This window comes from Pinus tabuliformis, chromosome 1_1 (genome assembly GCF_031772625.1).
Source record: "Pinus tabuliformis cultivar Carrire ecotype Pingquan chromosome 1_1, CPIR1, whole genome shotgun sequence".
Lineage (NCBI taxonomy): Eukaryota > Viridiplantae > Streptophyta > Pinopsida > Pinales > Pinaceae > Pinus > Pinus tabuliformis.
Genome location: NC_142297.1, coordinates 899,112,909 through 899,122,955, shown reverse-complemented (window position 1 = coordinate 899,122,955; position 10,047 = coordinate 899,112,909). Strand labels below are relative to the sequence as shown.

The window sequence follows — 10,047 nt, the reverse complement described above, 5'->3', positions numbered from 1 at the left end:
AAAATAAAGAAAACAAGTGTATTAATCTCACCTCATAAAAACCAATAAAATTCCACATGAGGATGACATTCATACAAACAATGGAGAAAATTCCACATGAGTCTGACAGTCATGCCAACAATGGAGAAATTGGCACAGATCACAAATTTCACAAGATCAAAGAAAGGTAAATGGGATGGTTGGATATAACCCATACAATGAAGAATAATTGTCATGAGTGTGGTCATTCCAGAATGTAATCATGTTAATGTAATAGCTGTAGAGAAAGAAAACAAGAACTTTGCTTCATAGATTAGAGAATTCACCCATCTAACACATATTCTTCCCATTCCCCCAAATTATGGGTAATGTTGTGACCTAGAATAGAAATAAATGCAAATCACTCAAACTCTCTCTCTCTCTCTCACACAAAAATGTATAAGATTTCGAGACTTATTGCTTTGTCTAGAAAACAAGTAAAAAATCAAACATATTCATCTAACTAGAGAATAAATATCAATAAACTTTGAAATTACAAATGATTCAATATGATAAAATTAAATAACAGGAGATCCTCTACATTGAGACGAGGTGTTTGTCTTACATATAAATTCTTTGATAGTAATTGATGATCTTGCTATATATTCTCAATAACCTCTATCATTACTTTAGTAGTTTGTTGACCACTTTCTTGATGAGATTTTTGAGCTTTTTGAGTTCTATGTTTTTAAGCTTTGCAAAGATAATGAGTGTTTAAAATGTTTTGTAAAAGTCTAGTTAATACTATTAGGTATAAGCAATATATCAACCCAATTTTATGTAGTTATGATAGTATTTATCTTTTAGTGGAATAGTAAAAAAGAACCAAACTTTGTGAAAGCTAGCAAGATCTTCCACAACATATGTATGAATCCTTAACCAAGGGATCAAACAAGTGTGATGTGTACATAACCAAAAAATCAAACCAGGTCTTACATATCCACCGAAGAATATTTTTGGTTAGTGACATTACAATTATACATAAAAGCCCTCATTTGGAGAGTCTCACAACAATACATGGAGAAAATGTGTATCAAAAGCCATCTTTCCAACCACTGAGTACATTACCACAAAGGTATATTATATATGTCTTCATCAAAGGTATGATAATGCTCATTAGTGATATGTTTCTAACCCAAAAACATTGAACCCCCAAAGAAACCATTTAGCTAAACATTTCCAGGAAATAATATCACAAGAATTATACCAAGCTAGATTGAGCTTGAACGCCTCTTGGAATAATTTAATTCCAATATAACATGTTGAAATTTACCATTGAATAATATTTAACATAAATAAATCAAAAGCATTAAAGACCAAATGAAATATAGAAAGCTAGAGATTTCGTATGTAAACATCAACATAAATAAATAAAAAACATTAAAGACCAAATGAGATACAGGAAGCTAGAGATTTTGTATGCAAACATCAAAGCTCAATAGATGCATAAATTAAATAGAGGATATCAACTATTTTTCCAAAAACATGCTTACGAGATGCATCATTAACCAGAGGATATCAACTGTTTTTCTAAAAACATGCTCAAGAGATGCATCAATTAACGAGAGGATATGAACTATTTTTCCAAAAACACGCACAAGAGATGCATCAATTAATCAGAGGATATCAACTGGTTTTCCAAAAACACTCCCAAAATTATAATAGTAAAGGATCAGAATAATTAGATACCACCATTTAATAATTAAGACTTAGAATAATTAGACAAACACCATTTCGTTTCAATTCAACTCCAGATTATTGAGTTTTTATTTCAATACAAACAGTAAGGTTTGCATAAGTGAGAAAAAACAAAAATTAAAACATCAATTTATACAGAGGATCATGAAAGATGTGTGTAAGTTAAACACCTTTATTCATTAAATATGTGATATTGTGTAGAGAATCCACATTCTGTCATATTACATATATCCAACAATGAAGGAAAATCTGATTATTTTTATATCGTGTCATTAAAAATCTAGGCAGAGTGACGAGATTAGTTTTTATATACATAAGAAACAAGCTACGGGTGGCTCCATAGTGGAGAGGAAGTATAAAATGGATCATCCCTCTAATATCTCGTTGATTAAAAATAAACCTACATGACGATAGATATTACAGAACCAGCTTAGATAACACCTTTGCATATGAGTTAGTACTATGTGGAAGGAAGATCAAACATGAAAACTCATGGTACTATGGGTAACTATCACTTTTTGATCTACTTGGCCAGCTCGTCAGAAGTCAAGAATGTGCCATGGAAACCATAGCGGACTCTGGAAGGTAGCTTCACTGAGGCTACAATGTCCAGGTTGGAAGATCTGGCATCCAAAATGAGAAGCTCAGAAGAGCAAGTTGTTTCGTTGTGCATGAAGGTGAGAACGTAGCCATCATCCTTTGTTGCAATCAGATCTGATGTGCGTGGAACAAAGAAAGCCTATTCACCATAACATCCTTCCTTTTCTTCTGCAACATTTAAAACCGCAGATGCTAGCCTTTGAATTGGATAAACTTTGATAAAAACTAAACTATTTATTTACATACAAATGAACAGAAAAAGTGAGAAAGTGAGTGTATTGATTTAAATCCTACAATGAAGTGGGATACTTGTTTGTAAAACAGAGAAAATAAGTGTATCAATCTCACCTGGTAAAAACCAACAAAATTCTCCATACCAACAGAAACCAATAAAATTTCATATACCAACAAAATTGCACATGAGACTGATGTTCACGCCAACAATGAGAAATTGGCACAAATCACAAGTTTTGCAAGCTTGGAGAAAGGTAAATGGGAAAGATGGATATAACCCATCAATGAAGAATAATTGTCATCAGTGTGTTAATTCCAAAATGTAAGAAATGTAAGTCTCCCAATGTAGTAGCGGCATAGAAAGAAAACAAGACATTTCAGCCATCTAACACATATTCTTCCCATTCCCCCAAATTATGAGCAGTGTTGTGACCTAGAATATAAGTAAATACAAATCACTCAAACTCCCTCACATAAATGTATATGTATCAGAATTCCGCATCAAAGAAAAGGTTTTGAGCTTAATGCTTTGTACAAAAAAAGAGTATACAATCAAACGAAGCCATCTAACCAGAGAATAAATATCAATAAACTCTGAAATTAGAAATGCTTCAATCTCATAAAATTAAAATTAAATAGTAAAATATTTATAGTATGAGAGACTCATCAAAAGTGAAGCCATATCTAGCCATGAGTCTTTTGTTGACCATAATAATCCCAACATATGTGCTGACATTGAACATCCATGTTGCCACATCAATGCTCGCCTTCCCATTTGCCTTGCTTGCAGGTGCAATGCCTACCCAACCACTAAAATTACATATAGATCCAGTCACTTCTAATCCATTATTGTAGGGGCCTTGCCTACCCAACCACTAAAATTACACACAAATCCAGTCACTTCTAACCCATTATTGCAGGTGCCATGCCTACCCAACCTCTAAAATTACACATAGATCCAATCACTTACAACCCATTAATTCACGCTTCAAGAACCACGAATATCCATTCATCCAATATGGACCAACATTCAACAAAATTGACAACACATTTTTCTTTCCTTAAAAAAAATGGTACAAGTATGCTGTTTGAGTAACAAAAAGACAAAATATATTTCTTTCTTTAAAAAAAACTAGTATAAGTTTGCCATTTTAGTAACAAAAAGACATTATATTTTAATTTCAAGAAACAAATTTGTAGCAGAGAAGAGAAAAACTTTTCTTGTGCCTCTTGTAGGTTTATTGTTCAACGAAAAATACATTAAAACTATGAGAAACATGCCTATAAGGGCTATATTTTTTAAAAGAAACCTTCTTCTTGAAGAACCTCAACTCTCCATTCATCCAACAAATAACGAAAACTAAAAGGAAAATTTTAATAAACCATATGTCTACATCTTGAGACTATTCCTTCCAACTACCTTCACCTAGGATAATCAAATTGTTGAACATTCTCCAATTGTCTAACATATAATCCAAAGGCTCAAAGTGGTGACATGTGGGAGGGAGGGAAGTTCTTCTTAAAGGGAAACGCCTTATGGCGTAATTACTCTTATGTTATTAAAACAATAAAAAACTATTTAACAACTACCTGAAGGTGTCCTCATGACTCTTTGCTAAACCTTCATGGAAATTAAACCTTTCCCAATGATATGAAACTCCCCACTTTCTAACATTATATCTATCATAATTCACATTAACTATTATTAATATAAAATAATTAAATAATAATAACCTTTCAACTTAAAATATAACTTTATCTCTCAATATTAAATAAGGAAATTATGCATGGTTTATTTTCATAAAAGATCATACACACCATTCCAAATTTAGTTGTGGATTCTCTCTTAACCATCAACTCAAATATAATCCTTATTTCCCTCTTAATCATCAATGTTAAAACAAGAAAGTACACCTTTTTTATTTCCTCAAAAGCATTGTTAATTATTATATGTTTTGGAGTTTTTTTTGTTGGAACCCTGCTAATTAACTTAATATTTATTGTTTATAATGAGTTTTTGACTACATATCCTAATTCAGAAGAAACCCTTGAAAACCTTTGGATCACTGAAATTATCAAACGTTCAAAACTCAAACTTGTGATTCCAACAAATCCTCACAAAATTTTGGGCAAATTAAACAAAAAAATATACCCAAAAATCACTCCAAAAACTTATAAAACACATAAAATATGGCTCTCCACACACTAAAATATAGAAGGACCATTCAACACAAAATAAGATACACATGGAGAATTCAAAGTACACACTGTTTCTTCTCCATAAATATTCATCAACAACATGACATTACGCATCAGATCTGATAGTTTTCCCTGGATGGTCAGACACATCCTAACCTTATTATCACAATGGACGGTCCAAAATATCTATGAATCAATGTAGCATGGAAGGTAGTTATTGATTGCCAAGGAATACATTGATTGGAAGATGCAGAATATATTCTATTTGCACATGGCGACAAGGACACGACGTGGGGGCTTTGAGGGCCTTCTTCCATGCTGAACAGCTAGGTTGTCCAACAACAACACATCTCCTTCCTGCCACGTGAAATCTACACACTCCTCATCCAGTATGCCCTTCAATGCCTCCACTGCTTCACCAGGGATATCACTTCCATCTCCCAAACCTAGCCACTGGTTTTTGCTTCTTTCGCCATAGCCGCCTATGGTATTAAACCAGACTTTCCTCCCTCTGTATCCCTCAAATGTTCTAATAACCTCGAGGGGGCCGAACACGAACTCTGCTGATCCATCTTCGTTGCATTCGAAACTTGAACAACCCATCACTTCTGCAGCTCTGCTCATCGTTCATTCACATGTCAAACCATGAATTCTGAATTTTGTTTAGCTATTTGTAATAGTCTTATGAATGTAAACAATGCATCACTAAAACATGCCCATCTGCCTCTAGATTAACAAAATTGTAAGCTCATGGTTATAGAAATTATGAGTATATTGTATTTAATAGTAGTTTTATAAAGTTATGGTTATTGTTTTTATATATTTTAAGAATATTTTAGAATTGGACAGACCTAAGTGACGTTAGAAAGTGAATAATTCATCAAATGTTAAAATATTTTCAAAATCTAATTCTATTCATTAAATTTTAAAAAATTCTAAAAAATTAATTTACCCATTCCACAATGTCGATGGACTTGAGTGAAATCAAATTTTAAAATATTCTTAAAATTTAATTCTATACATTCAATTCTAAAATATTCCCAAAATCTAATTCAGTGATTCCACTGACATTGCTTCACTTGGTTTGATCGTTCCTAGAGCAGTCTACCAATTTTTGGCTATGAAGGAAGCCCTTGTATTTTGGGCTGGAGTAGTTATTTTAAACATTAACCCTAGCTTCTTCAATCTCCTTAAAAATTTAGGCATCCTGTCTTCCATTCGCTGCAGAATGCTTTGGCTGAGAACTATGGAAGTCTGTCCACCCTCTGGAGGTGCAGTCTCACAAAAGAAAAATAACTTCGATGGCCACGTTTTCATCTAAAAATTAAAATAACACAAGTATTACAGATAATCAATACCATCCAAAAAAATAAATAAAAAGTAAACAATAACAATAATAATAAATTAAAAATGAAATATTAACCCATAACTTACCAGGGCCATTTCATGTTGGAACTCTATCTTCTTGTGCAAGCGATCTTCGTTGGATGTGTAGAATCCGTTCCCCAACTTAAATCTGGGATCAAAGCCCATATACGGTTTCTCTTCCCATCCAAATGCTTCCACAAATGAACTTAAATCAGCGACTGATCTGAGAGGGAATCCTCTAAAGATGTTTGCGTTGTTCTTGCCCTATTTTGTCTGCATCAAACTCACTGTGCATGAATTAATTCAAAGGAATATATCCTGGAACTTCTTCATTTATTTCTCCATAAAGCTCACTGCAGATGATATTTGACTACAGAAAGGATTTTGACAGAATCTGTCAAACAAAAATCTCACAACAATCTGAAGGGAAGGAGGAAATTGTCGATTATATCCTCCTCATCTTCCTCATCGTGATTATCCTCTCCTTGCAAAAACAATGATAAAATAACATCAACAAAAGATTGATCACCGCTTTCTCTATGCGTAGTGGAGAAGAAGATTCTGATTTATTTCATCCTTTCTGAATTTTCTACCAAGAAGTTTGCATTAATTCTAAATAATTTGAAGGATAACAATGTTGGCAAGGAAGAGGATCACTGCTAATTTCCCCAACTACGCTCAGTTATTGGATGGTGTGCTACAGGGTATGAGCTGCAGAGGAATTTTACAACATAGGATAAATGCCAAGGAGGGGCTCTGGTTTGCTACAGTAGATTTTGTTATTCGATTATTTCAATGATTTAGATTTGATTATCCATTCTGAATTGTAATTGTAATACCAATCTTCAATTAAATGGTTGAGGTTATCTCAATTGTCTAACACCAAAATCAATGGTGTAAAACCACACATGTGGCATGGGAGGGATTTTTTTTAGAGGGGAATGTCTTATGACATAATTAGTATAAATTAATTAATTAATTATAAAAAATATTTTTAATAGAAGTCTCCATGGTGGAGGAGGCACGAAAATAGAATCTCAAACAAAATTGAATTTAGAGAAAAAGAAGGGGAAGTCAGAGATATGAATTGACACCTAGATAGTTAACTTAAGTTAAATAAACTAATGAAGACCAAAATATGAAAATTAAAAGGAGATCTACGGATAAAAAAGAAAAAATTTAGGAAACTTGTCATGAGTGAGAGAAAATAGTATTTTTAAATAAAATAGGAAATCAATTTCATGAGCACATGGATAGATTTTTTTACATATGGCTGGATCGATAACAAAGAATTTGAGGCTAAAAATTATCTTAATTTTGCATGGAAATACAAGTGGCAATGATGAAAACTTCTATGAAAAGAATACTAATCTAAGAGGAAAGGATATGTTGCACTCTATTGTTGGATGGTTCTCTTAATGTAGAAATTTATATTGAGGGATTAGCTTCAACATTGTTGATAATTTGATCCATTTGGATACTTGATCAATTCAAATATAGAATTAAGATAGATGTATCTTGGTAAAAAAATTCAAAATTTTATATTACAAACTTCTGAACTTTTAATAGTCATATGTATTTTAGTTCTATATATTATTTGAAAGAGGGATATGAACACACACACACACACTGATGATACTAATTTGTACCCGTGATGTAACACCACTCCATTGTATGTAAAACTGTGCTAACCTAACACTACAATAAAAAAGGTCATTGGTGAGGGTCATGCCTATGATGGACCTTTAAGGTCCATCACCAATGTCGCATATGGTGACAGTCCTTAAAAGAGCATTGTTGTAGGTGTATATAGTGATGGTCCTTTAAGGTTTGTCACCAAAGCCATTTTCAATGATACTTTTGGTGAGGGTCGTTAAAGGCCTGTCACTAATTCTCTCTTTGGTGACACTTTTGGTGAGGGTCGTAAAAAGCCCATCACTAATTCTCTCTTTGGTGACACTTCTAGTAACGATATTTTATTGACCCTCACCAATGCTCTTTTTTGTTACTTTTGGTGACGGTCAAAAAATGTTTGTCATCATTGATCATTCTAATGAGTTTTTTATGACACTATGTACCTATTACTATATTTTTTGTCAAAAGATAACGATTTAAGACCATTGTCATGGAGTCCTTTTCATTATGTGTCCAAGGCCATAGTGGTTAGAGTTAGTCAATTTGTTAAGAAGTAATTAGTGTGTATCATTTACCTCAAGTAATAAGAATATAGTTTTCCTATGAGTCAACACATGATTCATCTCTATTAGGTTTATTATCTAGCAAATTCCCTTTAGATAAAGTTCCACTAGTGTGTGCACACCTTAACATGCTTTGGAACACACTAACATTAACCAAATTAAAATGTTTAACATACATTAAATTACAACATCCATTTTTACTCTTGATCCACCAAGCCCCAAGAGGGATCAAATATTTTTTCACTCTATGCTATTTTTAAATAGGCTACATTCCACGTGAATACCATGGGTCAATACCATGTGCCATTTTTTTTAATACTAATATTAGGGTTAATAATGTTTGTTTGCATAGTATTAATAATAATCTAGCCCATGGTGTTTGGCCCATAGTATTTTGCCCATAGGTTTCACCTAAATATAACGCATTTTTTGAGTGTTTGTAAATATAAGGTGACTTATGGAGTAAATATAAAAAAAATGTTTTGTTTGTTTACCATACCTCTCGTTTATTTATATTTTTATTAATTTACCATACCTCTTTTACAAATATGGTATTTGGCCCATAGGATTCACTTAAATAGAACCTATTTTTTGAGCCTTCATAAATAGAAAGAGTGTTATGGACTAAATATAAAAAGAGGTTTTATTTATTTACCATACATCTAGTTTATTTATATTTATATTTATTTACCATACCTTTTGAGTAAGTATTAAAAGAGGTTTTATTTATTTACCATACCTCCACTTTATTTATATTTTTATTTGTTTACACCATTGCATGTATATAAGGTGACTTATGGAGTAAATATAAAAAATGTTTTATTTATTTACCATACCTCTCATTTATTTATATTTTTATTAATTTACCATACCTCTTTTATAAATAAGGTATTTGGCCCATAGGATTCACTTAAATAAAACTTATTCTTGAAAATTAGGGTGAATGGAAGGTTGTAACTCCTAAGTTCAAGGGCTAAATTTACCTTTTTTACCCTATCCCTTAAAATAAGGTGGGCCATTTGAGGCTATTTGTAAAAATGTACTATGATACAAAATATTCGCCCACTAAAAATTTAAAACCCCTTAATTTCGCCTAAGGGCGAACATTCGCCCCTAAAATTTTCGATGATAAAAACATGCGTTAGTACTAAGATCTAGTTAATCCATTAGTAGATCATACAATGAAAATTCATTTCAGGTCTCATGATCCTGATCGATCATTGTATTCATTGGTGCATAGTTATTTCATATCTATGTGACAATTATGGCCCATACAATGTAGTCACCACTTCGTTTTTGTTTTAAATATTTAGGTAAGAATATGTTAGATACTTGTGATTTAAACTAACAGCTTAAGAGTAAGCATTACGTAATCTCCAGAATCCTGATTATAAGTACAACATAATAGATCATCAATCTTTGTACCATATATGGATACTTGAATACCAAACCAATAGATCGTATGGTAGACCACAAATTGGGGGAATTTTCAACTACTCTACTTTTTTAGGGACATGAAAGAAACAATAAGAAATCTCATCGTTAATTGGATACAATTGACCGACATTCATCAAGTTGGAAAAAAATTAAGAGAGCATGGTTCTTCAAATTGAAGTATTCATAAAAATTCCTTTCACTTGCACACTTAGCACTCTGATCTTCACCTCTTTATATATTTTAACCCTTATCCAATACCATGGGTCAAAACTACACTAGTGTCGATGGTAACCTT

At 32.3% G+C, this 10,047-nt stretch overlaps 1 pseudogene; it reads right to left on the bottom strand.

Moving 5' to 3' along the window:
• Nucleotides 1–4,820: 4,820 nt before the first annotated feature.
• LOC149217306 (clavaminate synthase-like protein At3g21360) lies at nucleotides 4,821–6,297 on the bottom strand (annotated as a pseudogene).
• Nucleotides 6,298–10,047: the final 3,750 nt, after the last annotated feature.